Raw genomic sequence first — 16280 nt, forward strand, 5'->3', positions numbered from 1 at the left:
TCAGTCCTGGATCAATACATCATCATCATAATTTCACCAGACAAAGTGTTAAATAAACCTATTGACTAATGTGCCTATTATTTGTCTATTATCAGGAGGGGGAATGCATAGGCTACTGGGATTAGCCACTATAGGTCTGGGTTAGCCTAGCCCTAGGTTGTGCACAACAACTTGTGTGAGGGGGCTGGTGGTGTGTGTGTGTGTGACTGTGTGTGGGGGGGGGGGGGGTAAGGAATGGAGACAGTAGGAGAGTCAAGACACAATAATTGTGTGGAATCAAAACATCTCTCTCTCTCCGTGTGTGTATGTTTGTGTGTGACGGTGTGTGTGCGTGTGTGTGTGTGCGTGTGTGTGTGTGTGTGTGTGTGTGATGTGTGTACTGTGTGTGTGTGTGTGTGTGTGTGTGTGTGTGTGTGTGTGTGTGTGTGTGTGTGTGTGTGTGTGCGTCCGTGCGTGCATGTGTGGTGGAGAGAGAGAGAGAGAGAGAGAGAGAGAGAGAGAGAGAGAGAGAGAGAGAGAGAGAGAGAGAGAGGGTGGGGGCAGTTGGGGGTGGAGTAATTCAGAGAATGTTCCCTCCCATTCCTCCTCCCCCTCTGTCTCCTTCTAGTTCCACTCCTCCAATGGAAATTCATCCTTCAAGCTCTCCAGCGGACATTTGCGTCGAGGACCTCGGCAGGATAAGGACATACAGGGGCGAGGTCCAAGCAAGCACATCATCTCGCTGGGTTAATGGGTGTACTGGTAACGGCGGAACTATAGCTCATCTTATAACGGCGAATCAAGACCTTAAGGTTAGCCTGCTATTTCAACCACTACTGTATATCAAACCGTTATGTGATTTTCTCCCCCTTCTCGTCTTTTTCTATTCTTTTTTTTTTGTTTTCTTCTTTTCTTTGGGTGAAGGTGAACTTGTTTCCCGGAGGCAGTGGCACACTGGCACATCCGCAGAAGGATCTGTTATCAAATAACTGTCACTGTTCTGGTGGTGAATTGTGTGCGTTTCTTATTCCACGGTCTTATCTTTTTTTTATTAATAAAGGCGCTTTGCTCTGCGACTACCACTAACTTTGGATCACCTCACCGAGGAGGAGCAGTCATTGTGACGCCAGCGAAAGGGGAACGGGAGACGGAGATTTGACACCGACACGCCAGCCTATATTTGTCCGTCGTGAAAGAGAAGGAAAGGAACGAAGGATCGTGCTGGACGTCAACCAAGCAGCGACACACGGAGTGTGTGTGTTTGTGTGTGTGCCATAGGCTACTGCTCCTCTGCCACACGGGGAGAAGAACCGAACCGCCGAGAAGAACGAACGGGGGGATTTTAAAACGAGGAGAATTCACGGTCAGTTTCTGTTTTTAAATCACGGTCTGAAATCTCTTCCTGCGCCCGCGCGCGTGTATTAGTAGCATGCGTGATTCCAGGCCAGCATATGTGGCATACAGTAGGCTACTACATGTCATGTATGATGTATGAATGTGTGTGTAGCCTATGTATGTATGTGGCATACAGTGCATGTATGCATTAATGCATGTGTATGTGGCCGTGGCATACAGTAGCCTACGGTATAGCAAGCCTTTTGACCATTATGATTATGAATGACTGGTGTGGCATACAGGACAAACATATGTATGTGTAATAGCCTATGTTGTGGTTGTGTCATACACACAGGACATGTTGTGTATGTGGAACACACAGCACATGACATACACATTAACATTCAGTATTACATGTGTGGCTGTGGGTTGAGTCTTCAGTGTCAAGCTGAAGACTCGACACTAGCGAAAGTGAACGAGATGAAGGCAGGGGAAGAATGTCAGAGGAGATATAGAGCCTATAGCTGTGTGTTGGTGGAATCGTGGGGCTAACATTGACTGCGGACGGTCACGGTTGTCTTTATTTAGCAGTCAAACTCACTCAATTCCCACGTTTACCAAATGTATGTATGAGCATGTTGATCCATCGGGGGAGTTTGACTATAATATCGTCGTGTCGCGGACTGTGTGGTCTGAGAGGCAGCGCTCCAGTCCAAAGCAGAGCGAGCGAGAGGATATTTTTGGCATTCAGTCGTCGTGTTATTAGCTGGCTTGCTGGGCTACTTATCCCCAGCTACCGCGTCTCACCCCCCGCCCACTTCCCTCCCTCCTGCCTGGCCGTGCCTGCCCTGCACACTTGCACAGCTGACCCGACTCCAGAGGACTCGGATTCGGCCAGCCATGCAGCCTCCTTCACTTCACCCCCCCCCCCCCCCCCCTCCACCAGCCCTGGCTTGGTTCAAGCAAAAACAGGTGCATTTTAAACGGGCTGAGAATGGCTCTCATTTAATTTTAAGTGATTGCGGCTGTACATTACAGTCCGTTACATTGCAGCCCAGGCGTTATTTTGGTTCTTTTCTTGGCGCATTACTTCACAGGTGACAATTGGGCCCCTAGCCAAGATAATCGAGGAGTGAATCCTTCCAGTTTAGTGTCCTTTTGACTTGTCTTCTTTTACTGTGTGGTGTGTGTGTGTGTGTGTGTGTGTGTGTGTGTGTGTGTGTGTGTGTGTCAATGTACTGTAGCCTAATCTTTATTTTCTACTGTGCTACTGGCCTCTCTACCATGTTTGTGCCCTGGGACGCTGGGCTTCTAAAAGGGATACATGCAAATAGAGGGAAACACCATGTAGTGAATCATTGTATCCACCACTACAGGCAGAGCTGTTTTATAAATGTATAATGACCCCAAACTCCCCCCCAAGAGATCACAGCATATAGGCCTGTGTGTGTCTGCGGCTAGGACTTGAGTGTGTCACCTAATGATAAACCATGGGCTCTTTAGGCGGGCAAAGTGTGTGTTTCACCGTGAATCTTGTCGTGATTCCCCTCACGTCTGCTCTGCCATGGAGACGTTTGAAAGCCATGCAGCCCTGCTCGCGGTCTGTCTCCTCGGCAGAGCAAGCCAGGGAAGACAAAGAGGCCAGGATATGATGAATGTTCAGTACCCTAGATTCTTCTAGGGCCTAGAAGTACCCACCTACATTCAGCAGGCAGTCTACATGTGCCTACAAGCAACAGCAACACATCAGGGCTATTGCCCATGCCCAGTGCAATGTGTGCATAAGATCCAGTCAGATAAGGGTTAAAGCAAGCTAGCAATTTTGGCTAGACTACAAAGGTGGTTTTTAAAAGAGCATACAATTGGTATCTGACCTTTTGAGTTTCGCTTACTATTCCGCTCTAGTTTTGGCTTCTGTCCATTGATAATTTAGAGTAGCCTATCATGTATCAAGGGCAAACAAGATTATTATTAATGATGATAATGATATTATTATTAAAAATCATATTGAGCCAGATCAGAATTATACAATGTCCAGGACTATATTTCAACATAATAAATAAAACAATTCATCAATTAATCTCTTATCTATAGGCTATTATACAGACAAACTAGAAAGCATTGTTGAACTGTAAGTTTACATAAGACATGTCAACACATAATGTCACTAAATTATATACAGTATATTTAAAGGAAAGGGTTGTTTTTTTAACTGGTTTGAATCCCTATGACTTTGCTTTCTCTAAATAACTACCTTAAGTGAGTTATTCACTAATGGGCCATTTGGAGGGTTTGAATGTGTCCCCTGGGTGTATTTAGTCTTTGTCAGTAGGCTACAGACTAGGCGGAGAGTGGCACCTATATCCCTATTAATTCCCAATGGATATAAATCAATGTAAGAGGTATGCTTTCAGCTTGCTCTATTTTATGCCTTTATAGTTGCTCCCAGATGGACTCAAATCAACAACCAAAGCATATTTTCATTTTTTACAGAGGTCTATTGAGTAGAACTGTAGACTATGTATTGCCAGTTACCACTGATGTAAATCAGCAATCAGATCTACAGCTGAGCACACTTCTCTCTCTCTGTGTGTGTGTGTGTGTGTGTGTGTGTGTGTGTGTGTGTGTGTGTGTGTGTGTGTGTGTGTGTGTGTGTGTGTAAACAAGCATCATGTTAGGACTGGTGTCTTTAATCCCCTACACAGCTATGTGTTTGTGCAACAGGATGGAACAGCCTATATTGAATACGTGGGTGTAAGGTGGTGGTGGTGGAGGGGGTTTGGCGCTGGCGGCGCTGAAATTTGTACTTGCACAGGACTTAAAATTTCTTCATACGTCTTGAGTTTGCAGTGGTGTGTGATCGACACTAAACGGTGCGATGTTTGGTCTTTGGTGGGGGTATTTAGAATTGGTGCGTGTGTTGTGTGTTTTGATGTCTGCATGCTAGCTTCGTGTGTGTGTGTGTGTGTGTGTGTGTGTCTAAGCTCCTATCGATGAGTGTGCCTGTGTTTTAGTAACACTGCAATAAGTAGTAGCATATTAGTAAGAGCATCAGTAGCAGCAGCAGTGTAACCCAGATTAGTGTCGCTGGCTGGCTGGCTGCTCTAGTAAATAACCTCAGATTGTCTTGTCTCCAGAAAGAGAAGCAGAGGACAAACAGTCAGCCGTACATGTTCATTGGAATCCTCTATTGTGTGTTTGTCTGTTTATATGTGAGCATGTTAAAATGGAAAATGGTTAAAAATCCATTTGTGGTTGTGGTTGATACCAACTTTTAAGGGGAGGTTCAGGTTGTCTTTCTTTCTGTGTGTGTGTGTGTGTGTGTGTGTGTGTGTGTGTGTGTGTGTGTGTGTATGTGTGTGTGTGTGTGTGTGGATGAGTCAAAAGGCTTTAAATTACCTCTAAAAGAGAAATGTCCTGCAGCCGTCTTTTCAAGCTGATGATTAGGGAGCTCTGTATTGGACTCTGACCTCTACACTTTTCGCACACATACAACTGCAATTTGTTCACATTAGCTCTGCCATGTGCTTTAATGCAGTTTAATATGAAAGTCTTCGTGGTCGCGCTTGGTTATTTTTTATTTCTGTCCTCCTTGAAGCTTGCAGAATATTATTTGAGTAATCGTAGTCACATACGAAACAAGATAGCACATTCAAACCCCACTTAAATTCAAGAAGTGTGTTAGGCAATTAAGCTTGACAATATGCTGATTCCTCCTTTAGAGAAATGCAGTTTAGAAAAATTAATTCACATTTTCGATGTATTTGTATGTGTAACTCCAATTTGGAGTTATTTCCTCCCCTTAGTTATTTATGTAAACCATTATGCTGACTATAACATGTCCTCAAGAACCCCCCTCCCCCAGCACTTGGTACCCCATGGTAGCATCTGAAAAGTATTTATGTCAATCTTATGAGGCTCTTTCCTCCTAATCATTCCTTTAAATCAATACAAAAACAAAATACTGTGATGATTCATGTAATACAATTTCAGGCTCAGCACAAATGACATGCAGCACAATATAAAAGGCACATGGCATATGGGAGGCAGTACTCTCCAGACACATTTCTGAACCCCCTGCAGTACCTCTTCTCTCAGCCCCCTCCCAGCCGACCAATCTTAGGCTCTCTGCTTCTTCAAATTGAAGAGACATGGTGGGTGGGTGTGGGTATCTTCTGGTGGGTCTGCATCCCACATAGTTTTGAGATTCTGATAGTACTGTGCCGTTTCATTGCTTGCCTATTCTGAAGGCTTTGGATAGAGCGTGTCTGGAAAAAGAAAAAGGGGAAAGTGTGCATGTTGCAGAATAAGTCCATCACTTTGGGAGAAGGGATTTATCTCCTATGTGTGGTAAGAATCACTCACTCTCTCGTTGACTCTCCCCCCTTCACCCCTCTGGACTAAAATAGCGAATGAGCCATCTACATTTTCTGTGGCTCCACCTCCTTGGCTATTCTTTCACTGTGAGTCACACAGACTGAAAACAAACGAACAAAAAAACATGACCCCACCTGTCGATGCACATGCGTTTGTCACAACTAAAAAATAATACGTTCTTTGGAGGTTATAAAAAGCCCAGCTTGCTGAAGGTGTGGAATACGTGGCTATTTGCGGCCTCTATTCTTAGTATAGTATGATAACACCAGGAAGAGAAATGAGCGTGGGTTGATAAGGTTCGTTAGCAAAGTCCTTTGGTGTGAAAACACTGGCAAGTTTCAGTGAATGTGGACATAGGATAAGAGAACTGCAGTCGGTTCCAGACTGTCTGGCATTGTCATGTCAATATGCCATGTCAATATGCCTCCAGATATCTTTGTCTAAAATGTGTTGTCAAGGGATAATACATGTGTGCAATCACCAACCAATTCAACCTCCATGTATGTTAGCTATTATGGGCATTGAAGTAACTTGATGGAGACACCCATTGTACTATTAGATGAGTCAACATCGCAGAAGGCTCAACGCCTCAAATCTTACACCTTTTAACTGTTGGCATATAACTCAGTCTTTACTATTTCATGCCATGTTTAAAGTTTTATGACCCCGTCACATTCCCTATGAGCTCCAGTGTTTACCGCAGTCTGTCTAACCCAGCCTTGGGTTTTATGTCCTCTGGGTACAGGAGTACCCAGCTGTTATCTTCAGTCTGCTGCCGAGAGAAGTCTGAATTATGCTTGGTTGTACGCGGGTGTCGCACACTGGAAATAGCAAATGTACAAGATCACAACTCGTCACACTGCAGCGTGTTGTGAGCTTGTAGATTGGCAATTTTTGTTGTGCATGTGTAACTATTATTATTATATAAATTAGGCATAATAGTCAAAGGTCACAGAGCAGTGCACTAAGCAGGGCTGTGAAGAGCATACTTCATTTTATATGGCCTTTAAATATTTAGTATACTTTGTCATTTGTATCTCACAATTATATCTGAGAACAATTTCTATTGTGCCTCTCTCTCATGATGTATGCATATTTAGCCTATCGTTGGACACAACAATATCTGGAGTCAAATTAAACTGTGTCAAAGGGTATCCTATCCTCAATATATTGTTTGATTCATTATTGTATTCTGTACCCCAATGAACCATTGGAAAAGACAGTTGAGCTCCCAATAGACTTTTAGTTAATATTAGTCTAGTTAATATTAAAGGATTCTTCTTAAACATTTACAAATCATAATTGCTTGAACATGATCTCCTTAAAGTGCAAAAGTCACAATGGCACTGTAGTATGCAGACCAGGAGTAGAGCAGCAGTTGACCTGGTTGGAGCTCAGGACTCTATAATACGGGGTCAAGGACACAGGAAATCATAACCGGATTGCAAATATGGCTGCATGTCTTTCATCATTCATTATTGTGGTATGAATTTCCACAACAAACACACAGGATATGGCAAAAAAGAAAACGGCGCATGGTGGCGTGGGTTTGAGACCATCTATGGTCTGTTGCCCTGGCTGAACTGTTCGTACCTTTCTGTCTTTATCGGATGCACGACATCTGTTTGCAATGGCAGTTGTGATACCAATAGGCATTCTGTGCCAAGGAACACATAATTATTTTGCTGTACTGTCAAATAATGAAGGAATAGTCAAATAAAAATTTGTGTGGATCTTGGGATTCACATGTTAACAGCATGGGTCCAATGTGGATCTCAGAATTCATGTGGCGAGCCTGTGATGCCAGTCGTCTTTGGTGTCATGTATGGCGTATGGCCCCATAGTTGCCCATAGTTTGAACCAATCTGAGCCCCTTTGACATTACATTATAAGGTCTGAGTAAAATATTCTAGTCACCTATAAGTAATAATAAGTATAAAATGTGAACAAAAATAAAGAAATAGCTGAGGTACCTCTGTAGCCTACTGGCAGTGTGCAGACTGTGCACAATACATTTGGCACTGAGACACAGACACACAGACACACAGACTGACCCTATTATAGACGGCTAGACTCCTGCAGAGCCACCCTGTGAGAATGAATGAACCCTGACTCCGGGTGTGGTGGACGGTGGTACCAGCATTGCCTTCTCATATTCCCTTGGTTGTGAAAAGCCAAATTCAGCAGTTGGTGGATATTTGGTAAACTGCTGTCCAGTCAAACGACACTGGAAAGCATTCACTGGGCCTGGGGTTGTGCCCAATCACCAGTGCTTTTGGATAATAAATGTCAGTTGTTTCGGATTCCAATTGCTGGCAGGAGCTGAATGTGACAATCTCCGGCCTGCTCTGTGTATTCTGGGTGGCTGTAAATGTGTCCAACTGTCCATGCATGGGTGTTTCCATTTGTAACAGCTTTCAACATAGATTTGTACAGCTGCGGAGGGGCATGGCATGGCAGCCTGTCCTGGGTTATGAGCAGTGGTGGTCATTAAAAGTTTATTCTCTTGTTTTGCTCATATAGAGGTTTTGGGATTTGTTAACCAACATGGTGATGCATGGAGAGGTTTCTCCTAGTATTTCCCATTACATTCCTACGCTCCCTTTTTACACCATCTTGATATATATATATATATATATAATAATTGCAGGGTTTCATTAAAAAACCAAAACATTCACCCAGATATCTTTTGACAAACAACTACTTATTCTTTTTTCTCACGCCACTAGTGGCACCATGGCTGTTATGACACATTTTGAGGTTTCACAATATCAGGACACACAACTCCTGCGTTCACTATGTCTGACTTATTTAGTCTGAAAGAAAGATTAACTGCTGCAAATTGCTGTACAATTGTAACTGTATGCTATCGGTTATAGAGCTACTGCCATGACACACATCCATAGAGACGGTCACTATTATCATGACCACAATGTTATAATATGACACTCCCATTGCTGCCATACTGTAGGTATGATAATGCAGTGAACATTTCTTCAGACAGTGTTTCTGGGCACTCACACAACTGCCATCCATTTTCAACTCGGATTCCCCAGTCTACTGCCTTTCACCCCTCATCATCTCCTCCTCTGTAGGGTTGATTACAGCCCTAATAGCTATGCAAAAAGTGGAGATGGTGACCATGTGTGTTACTGCTGAGTTGGTAAGGAAGAGATAGTCAGGGCCAGAGACCAAGACATGAGAGAGAAAAAACCATTAGGGAGAGTCAGCAAGATCGTGTCATGAAGAGAGGGAAAGAGAGAGAGAGAGAGAGGATGAAATTGGGAGAGTTTGAGAAAGGGTCGGCAGTGCAGTAATTAGTTCTGGGGCATTAACTGGTGATCAGTGGACGGTTTTATTAGGCAGCATGTTGTTTTGGCTGGTTAGCCTTTTGGACATGGAATCAAATGGAACACCACGTTGCTCGGTCACCCATGGGAGGAATTCTATGGCAATGCCAGAACACTCACTGTGGTGAAAACAACAAGAATTCTGTTATCACTACATCAAACTATAATTCACCGAATGTCTGAGTGTGTGTGACTGTGAGTGTGTGTGTGTCCGACCGCATTTTATCTCCTCATTATCTCCTCATTGCCTGCACCAATCGCTCCCACTTTTCACACAGGCATTGACCATATGAATATGGAGGGCGTGACGGAGCCCTTTTTTCGATTTGACACATTAATGATTATTAATTAATTTATTAGTGAATTAAAAACGCACCCGGGTGCAGTACCCCCTGCAGCCACAGGGCGGCAAAACTCCTCTCCCCAGAAATCACGTGTCACCAGTGAATTGCATTTTGGGACGGTCACTGATTAATAATGGGACACAGTTTTCCGCGTAACTTCAGTTGTTTCGCCTGCTGTCAATTTTGCTCGCGAGTTTTCCGCCTAACTTCAGTTGTTTCGCCCGCTGTCAATTTTGCTCGCAATAGACAGCGGGCCAGCGATCGGGATATTTCCAACCCCCTTACGCATCGACACAATTACTACATACAACAAACAACATGCCACGAAGAACAGCCTCAAGGACCCTAGCGCATTCTTCCATGCACCTATACCCTTTTTCACACCGCCCCCAGAGGTTGTGTGTGTGTGTGTGCAGACTACTTTCGCTGTGAGCATGTGTGTGTGTAAACTACTTAAGCTGTGAGCGCGCACGTTCGTATGTGTGCGCGTGCGTCATCGCGTGGCCGTTTTCACTTTTCAGTTAGCTATAAACACAACACGAGATACAACTGTATTCAACATAAGCCACACACACACAGCGTAAAGTGGCTACAGCGCACGCTCTGGTGAAAACAGCTAATCTACAAGCTCACAACATCACAGGTTGCAAAAGCCATGAGTTCTCTCAAGCCAAAGCTCACAATTGAGACCGTTTTGGACGCAAATCCACCTGCAAATTGGATCTGTGCGACTGTCCATATATAGCTGCATGTCAAACTGGGGGTCCTTGATACTTTTCAAATGGGGCTCTGTGGGCTAATAAGTGTAAATGCTGCGGTCCTTGCTCTTGCCATGAAAACGTTTCCCTACCATGCATTTGGAAGAATACTTTAATGTTATACTGCTGTTTTTATTCATAAAAAACCACACACACACAAATATATTATACAAGTTGAAATATATCAGAACGGGTAAGGACTAGCATCTAATAATTTAGCAGACGCTCGCTCGCTGTTTAAATTGCGCGGTCGCTGTCTGACAGTCAGAGTAATTCCTTAGCATAGAGCAAGACAGCTGCTCGCTTTCTGCACCATCTCACAACGCCACAACGCACGAACCGCCTCACGGAACCTATCCATCTCACAACGCCACAACGCACGAACCGCCTCACGGAACCTAGCGTCGCACAGCCCTGTCTTCCAACCTCAATGCAACCTGCATTACACACGCCAAACATTCCAACATTCATCTTAATTAAATGAATTTGCGACAAAAAAATAAAACATCTCCCCGCAAAGCATGTGTCACCAGTGAAATGCATGTTGGGACGGACACAGATTAATACTGGGACACACTTTTCCGCGCAACAGACCCACACGGGGAAAACAACTCGGACCCTGATACTACTAGCTACTCTTGCGTCAGTCGACATAACTTCTTCTTTAGGGAAGCATCGCGGCCAACGCGCGGGTTTGCGTGGCACAGGCACCTGAAAGCCAGCTCTGACAGTTGGACGGGGGCATGTTACGAAAATATTCAATAACTTCCATTTATAGGCAGAATATCACCACCAAATTTACATCACACATCAATGGTGTACTTAGCATTTACTTGCAAAATAAATGTTTAATTAGCCTACTTTTGTGCCCAACCCAACTTCCCAAAACCATCTGTAAACAATTCCCCCCCTATCACATTACCCACACTGAACATCATTTGCTGTTCATATATTCAGAACGGGTAAGGACTAGTGATAATAATCGACAGAAAGTAAAAAGTCCGAAGTACTTATTTTTGTCTTTGCAGTTCATGCTATTTCTAAAATGAATGTTTTATTAGCCTGTGTTTTTCTGCCTGACTGGTCTTTTGTATCCAAATGGCTGACCATTTAGGGTTGCCTAGTCAACCATAGAGGAATACTCAAAAATGCTTACACATTGTGGAAAAAAACTAATTCTAATTCCACCACAAAAACGTTATCAGAATTTACTTTTAGCAAGCTGTTTGCTTTCTATAATCATATTTTAGGTTGGATTACATAATATGCAATAGTATTTATCATTCACATGTCATGTATATATATATATATATATATATATATATATATATATATATATAATCGTATTTGATTTGTAGAACCATTTTTGGGAAAACATGTTTTTAAATTGTTATTAAATATTTCTTGAGGTTTCTTTTTCATTCTATGAAATGTTTCCCTTTCTTGTTTTAAGTCTGAGGTCAAAGGGCTGTTTTTGGTTGGTTAGTCTTTTGGATACAGAGCCAAATGCAGAGCCCTGTTGCCTAGTCAACCGTGAAGGAATTCCGCTGCGCCACACAACAACCAGACACAACCACTGAATGTTAAAGCATGTTGCCGCAATGACAAGCCAGACTCTATTTTACTCTACACACTGGGGGCTAAGGAATAACGTTTAACTCACGCTCAGTGACTGACCCAAAAGTCTGAAAAATATTATTATTGTTATTAAACATGAAAAGGTCTTTGGTTTTAGATTATCTGGCATATTGTGTTGACACCACGGAGGGTAAGAAACACGAAAGAAAATATGAATTGTTTTTCACTTTAAAATATGAAGCTCATTTGGTTTACTTCTACACCACTTTTGAACTCTTTAGAGAGCTGAGTCTTATGATTATAAATTAAACATTTGATTTACAAAGTGTAGCACCAGTATAAAAGTTTCAAGGAATTCAGAAAATGCACAACACAAGCTGATCCTACATCTGTGTGTGTGTGTGTGTGTGTGTGTGTGTGTGTGTGTGTGTGTGTGTGTGTGTGTGTGTGTGTGTGTGTGTGTGTGTGTGTGTAAACATCTCACTTAAATCCACCTGGCCCGGCTGCTTTTACAATGCTGGTGGAAGACAAACATAGCAAGCCTGGACTGGAAATGAGGCAGGACAGCACAGAGCAGTGTCAAATCTCACAGCCAAACACCATCAGTGGTTGTCTTCACACCAGCCATCTCACTTGTGTGTGCCTGTGGTGTTCTGATCTTCTGAATGGATGACATTGTTTTCTGGCATGGATCCATACACACACACACACACACACACACACACACACACACACACACCCACACACACACACACACACACATTGACTCAGTTCCACAAAAAGGCTTTACCTTTCTACAATTTGTGGAACCCGTGACAAAATGGTGAAAGCAAATAACAGTAGTAATACGAACACATTTTTGCAATTAGGGGTTCAGTGTCTTGGTCAAGGACGCTTCGACACTAATTCTAGGGATGTGTTCTGGAAAGCGCTTCGTAACGGGGGTTTTGAGTTGACTGTTCATTCAAGTGAATACTTCAAGGGCGTGAATCTTCACTGTCATGACAAGATATACACACACACACACACACACACACACACACACACACACACACACACACACACACACGGCAAGAGGAAACGCCCTTTGGGCAATGGATCAAGATGTGATGACTCGACCATTCGTCCATTCGTCCATCCATCCGACTCACATGATAGGTACTAGGTAGTCACTCATAAGAGTGAGAGCTGTCGTCTGCGAATACAAACTAATAATTCATGTTCCACAGAGTGCGTGTGTGTGTGGGGCCTGGGAGCACAAGATTAGTGTGCACACTGCCTTCCTTTTTCACTGTATGTGTCTTTTGTTCAGCACCTGTAGAATCTTTTGACATATGTTGTGCGTGCTTCCCTTTGGATTCTATTTCTAGTGAGAGAGAGCAAGCGTGTGCGTGTGTGTGTGTGTGTGTGTGGAGAGACAGGCTGAAGGGAGGGACTTGGGAGTGACGGGAAATATGTGGCAGTGTAGCGTCTTGATTGATGGGTGTGGAGGATGCAGTAATGGAGAGAACAGGAGAGAGGTGGGTAGAGAAGGAGGGAGAAATATGCCTGGAAAGAGTGAGAGAGTTGAGAACTTGGTGCAGATAAGTAACTTAGAAATACACATAATGGAAACAGACCGAAGGAGCCAAGTGGAGGAAAATAATGAGTGGTTAGGTGAAAATTAAAAATGTAAACAGAACATTTGTACCAAGCTGTACCAACACCGTCCTTCAAGGAGTCATTTTGACCTCCGCGGGCACTTCCAGAACTCTGAGGAGGTGGGGCGGCATTGTTTACATGGTCGCCGCTTCAAAGAGCATTACAATTTAATAAGGCAGTAATCTTCAAGGGTAAATGGCCCGTGCTGTGCACCAAGCACGCCTAGCAACCTCCCCTGATGCCCAGAATAGATCAGCCTATCGCCCTTTTAGAAGAAACTCCTATCACTAATCTCAAAAGGGGGTTCATTTCTGAAATGACGTAGATTCATTTTGAAGGACAAAATGATTACACAAAGGTCAACATTTAATATCCTTCATATATAAAGGGTCCACTTTGTAGAAGTGCTATCGCTCTCATGGTCAAGTACGTGCGTCACCTGCTGTTCTTTAAAAAGACATTTAGATTTTGGCCCTTCTTTTGTAAGAATGTGTGTTACTTTTTCAATTGAATGTGTCATTTTGAAATGACACCGTTGAGTTAGGCTGTATATCTGTGACAGGCTGCGTGAGTCACTCGGTGTACAGCTGAATGTGGACACACTTTTCAAAATACCAAGAACAACTAGGAAAATGTTCTCCAAGTCTCTGCCAGGACGGGATGACTACCCAGCAGAATCCGCACATTTTAGAATCCAGTCATCATACATTGCCAGTGATACATCTTGAACATAGCAAAATGGTCAGGACAGAAATGTGCCCAAGGAGGAATCCAGGGTAAAAACTCATTGATTGTATGACCTATGGTTCAAGGTTTATACGTCAAAACATGACACCACCTGTTATAGCACCTCCCATGAGGTTCTTTCTTGGCCTACTGGGAGTGAGCATGCAAGGTGTGCGTGGCCATTGAAATTAAGTTCCAGTCAGACAGTTGAACCCATCCATTCACTGGGATCTCCAGGTTTTGGATCCAATCCGTTGGATCCGTACACTCTATTACAATTATTGGATGTAAACGGTGGACTCACTCCAACTATGCTTTTTGTAAGTATGTGAAAGTAATTGAGGCTGCCAAGAAAATGTGATTTATGTTTGGCAGAGTCCAGGCGCTGCTCAGAAATCAACTGCCTGAGGCACCTATTGATGACGTGCTGTCAGTCAGGACCACACAGGAAAAAAAGAAAGAACAGAGAAATGGTCATTCTCACCAGTTGTTTTGCATACTTTCTGTGATTTATTGTATTCAGATGAATACGGCATTTGAAGCTTTTTTAGTTTTGAACCCATTTTGGGCAGGAACCCCTTTTGTTGTTAGCATTATGCTATGCTTCTCTATTGAAAAATAGAGTGGCGCGCTACGAGCTTGTAGGTCTGCTATTTTTTTTAAATCAAAAAACCACTGACATAGAAACATAGCTTTTTCAGAAAACTGTCAGGATGTAGAAGACATTGTTAGAATCTGATCTCAGGTAAAAATGGGTTAATATAGCGTATTAGGTGAGATTGATTTCTAATGGGACCTGGGTTGAAAAGATACCTCAAATCCATTACAGATCCATATTAGCCATTTAGCAATCGAAGCTATGACGGCATAATAACCCTCAGTCCCGAGATCATCAGCGTTTTGGAACGACTCATAACAAGTCCTTTCCCAAACATGCATGTCTGAGGGGTCAAAGAGAGAGAAAACAGTTCCCGAAGGCACTCCTCCATCATCTGCTATGTATTTAAGTGCTGACGCATTGTGCTACCGGCCCACGGATTCCATTGAAGCTCACCTCAAACCAGGTGTGGATCTGACGCAGGGTAAGGCCTGTAATCAGCTGAAGCCATGCTCCTCTGGAATGCTATGAATTCTCTTTGAACACTCGGAACATAAGGCCCTCTAGACCCTTTAACTAGTTGAACCCTATAGCGTTCCTATTCCCGAGCATACAGTACCATAATGTGCGGACATGAACAGTCGGCAAAAATAAGAAAACATCCAGCGGAAATAGCCTAGCTTTAGATTGGCTGTTTTTGACAAAGAGAGATGGATGGATAGATGCCATCATTGATCACGTGGAGGAATGTTAGTCGCCCCGAGGTAGCGCAGTATAGAATTACAAAGGTAGAGATACAGATTAAGGGAAGCAAGTCGGACACAGCATAGGTATGAAATAACAATAAGAAGCATGATCAGTAATGAACAAAAGTATACACCTACAAAAAAGTACAGTCAACAAAGTATATATTATGTGGCTAGCAGCTTCATGAGAAGCATGGCTTATTTTAAAAAGAAAAATAGACTTCCAATTGATCTATTATGCACTAGTATGGGCAAACTGAATAGACCTTCTTAGCTAATGCACTCGTAAGCCTGAGTGCGGGGACTTTGCAGTTGTACGTAATCTATACATGTCCTTTTTCATTGCTGCGTGGGAATCAATAAAGTTTAGCTTGAAACAGAAGGTAGGCCTCCACTAGTTTACAGATGATACATCATTTACATATAATGTGAATTATGAACATGCAAATCTCGGAGGGAGAAACAAACCAGAAAAAACAGTCGGCTAAAGCCAAAATAGTTCAAAAAAGTTCACTGCTCTGTTTACAGAGAAGAAAAAGGAGTTAGAGGGAAGGGAAGGCAAATTGAAGTAATTCATCTGCAGCCTTCCATCCACTTGGTTGTTATTATGTGAGACGCACCAGCATGGCCAATACAGTGATTGTTTGTCCTGTGTTATCAAGCTTTAAAAGCCTCACATTTGCTCCTATCTCTCTGTCATTTAGCAGGATATATCAATTCAACTAAGTTATAGAAGTATAGCATATATAGAACATAAGCCCTGTGCTTCTCCTCTCTCTCTCTCTCTCTCTCTCTCTCTCTCTCTCTCTCTCTCTCTCTCTCTCTCTCTCTCTCTCTGCTACTGGAGA

General features: G+C 43.1%; 1 protein-coding gene across 2 annotated transcripts in view; it reads left to right on the forward strand.

Moving 5' to 3' along the window:
- The first annotated feature begins 654 nt into the window (after positions 1-654).
- The window catches only part of dag1 (dystroglycan 1), a 55998-nt gene continuing 40372 nt past the window's right edge, over positions 655-16280 (forward strand). Inside the window, exons 1-2 of one of the 2 annotated variants that reach the window (XM_083772094.1) lie at positions 655-791; positions 1040-1342. The gene's annotated coding sequence lies outside the window, so the exon portion shown is untranslated. The remainder of the gene's footprint in view (positions 792-1039; positions 1343-16280) is intronic. The other variant, XM_083772095.1, reaches the window with a different exon arrangement.

Source organism: Protomyctophum parallelum (assembly GCF_964188405.1).
Source record: "Protomyctophum parallelum genome assembly, chromosome: 8".
Classification (NCBI taxonomy): domain Eukaryota; kingdom Metazoa; phylum Chordata; class Actinopteri; order Myctophiformes; family Myctophidae; genus Protomyctophum; species Protomyctophum parallelum.